This window comes from Tarenaya hassleriana, unplaced genomic scaffold, assembly GCF_000463585.1.
Source record: "Tarenaya hassleriana unplaced genomic scaffold, ASM46358v1 Cleome54, whole genome shotgun sequence".
In the NCBI taxonomy this organism is placed as follows: Eukaryota; Viridiplantae; Streptophyta; class Magnoliopsida; order Brassicales; family Cleomaceae; genus Tarenaya; species Tarenaya hassleriana.
Genome location: NW_010968045.1, coordinates 78,602 through 80,462, shown reverse-complemented (window position 1 = coordinate 80,462; position 1,861 = coordinate 78,602). Strand labels below are relative to the sequence as shown.

The 1,861-nt window shown below is 29.4% G+C and overlaps 2 protein-coding genes across 6 annotated transcripts in view; both read right to left on the bottom strand.

Annotated features, from left to right (window-relative positions):
- Positions 1 to 1,861, bottom strand: part of LOC104798479 (pentatricopeptide repeat-containing protein At1g12300, mitochondrial-like) — a 53,547-nt gene that overhangs the window by 4,989 nt on the left and 46,697 nt on the right. For 3 of the 5 annotated variants that reach the window (XM_010520581.1, XM_010520582.1, XM_010520584.1), the window contains exon 1: positions 701 to 759. The gene's annotated coding sequence lies outside the window, so the exon portion shown is untranslated. Of the gene's footprint in view, positions 1 to 700; positions 760 to 1,861 lie in introns of those variants that run through there. The other 2 variants (XM_010520585.2, XM_010520583.2) reach the window with 1 other exon arrangement.
- Positions 1 to 1,861, bottom strand: part of LOC104798481 (putative pentatricopeptide repeat-containing protein At1g12700, mitochondrial) — a 49,614-nt gene that overhangs the window by 4,214 nt on the left and 43,539 nt on the right. The window lies entirely within an intron of this gene.

The window sequence follows — 1,861 nt, the reverse complement described above, 5'->3', positions numbered from 1 at the left end:
TGAGTTAGAAACCCTATTTTTTTATCAATAAATCATTTTAAAATTGGTCTGCATATATCTTAAAAAGATTGAACGTTACAAGTTTCACATCACATATTGTATGATATTACCCCAAAACAATTACGTGGACATATATAGGATAGTAGGTTTAATGACTCGGTGAAGCTAAATATTTGTAAATATATATTATAGTTATATTTTAGTCATTTATATCTATATTATATACATAAACACATACATCTTTATATATAAAACCCCAAGAGTCATGTACCCGTATTCCATTAATTTTAATTTATTAGTTTATAAATATATTTTAAAATTTTTATATTTTTTTTGCAAACATAATAAATACATACATTCATTTACAGAAGAAATGTTTACTATATAATAACTAGATTTCATGTTCTTACACATACAATCTTGATCTCCTGTTCAAATTTATATCTTCAATTCGATTTTTCAAAATCCAAAGAGAAGAAAACAACATAAAACAAGAATCAAATCTAAATCTTATAGGCCCAATAAAATGCTGCCACGGCCCAATATATGTCTTTTAAGAGAACCCAATGTACGTTTATGGTTTTGTTTTTAAAATAAGAAATGTGCGTGTGTATATATTATGAGTTGGGAATTTAACAAACTTCAGGCATATATATATATATATATGAATTATAAATGAATAAAATAATTTAGTACGCACCTTGTTCTTAAGATGATTGATTTCCTGTCTCCGTTGGTTGCGTGTTTGGGCCTCTGAGATTAAAAAGAAAGTAGGCCGAGTGACGATCTATGATCATATCCACATATATATATATATATATATATAGAGAGAGAGAGAGAGAGATGAGTGCGGGATTTTAAAAAAAATTAAATATGAAATCACAGAATCTAACTATCTGAACGGCGGAGACTTGGAGATTGAGTGTACAAGGGTTGCAGAAGTACACAAGTGCTAAATTACGGAAAGACCCTCGAGTTTTCTCCCCAATGAATTAGTATATATATTTTAATCGGCATTTAACTATAAATCAAATAAAGAAGGCGTGTTGGGAAGAGGGAACAAGTGGATCCCAGATAGGGAAGGGGTGGAGCTTTATCCCCAACCAAACAAGCCTCTTCCCATTATTATCCCCTGCACCATGCACGTGCCTCTCACGCTGCACCACTTCCTTATATGTGCGACATATAAATGGATTGTGATGAATTTTTTTTTGAATAACCAAGTATTTTGTTATCCAATTATTGTTTCAGGCAAATTATTTCAATACCCGAAAAAAGAAGAGAAAATAAATAAATATATATATATATATAAATATATATGTGTGTACATATACTGTATATAACGTCTCGTCCACTTCTTCACATGGTCCCAACTATACAGGCTGGAATATTTAATTTCCCATTGTACCTTAGAGCTTATTTTTAATATCGAAACCGTGTCTAAATTTTTATTTTTGTAAAAAAAAAATCATCTAAAAAAAACCATTATTCATAAAACATGTAGTCTAAGAGTTTTAGTGAGTTAAATTTTTTTTTTAAAATAAAAAAACCCATTATTTTAAAAAATAATTTTACACTATGCATATCTATAAAGATAACCATTTTTTTTATCATACCTCATATTTCAAAAAAGTTTTGTTAATATAAGCTTTTGAAAACACCACCCATAAGCGTTAACATGCCATAAAATTATTTAGGTTAGACTAACATTAAAATTTTAAAGATATAAACTATAAATCAAATAATAATAATAATAATAATAATAATTGGTTTATCAGTTGTGTGAGCGGTGGCATCTGGGCTTCCGGCTCTAGTGGCCGGTTTCCGACCACCGTCCGATCTCGAGCAAGAAAAAGATGGG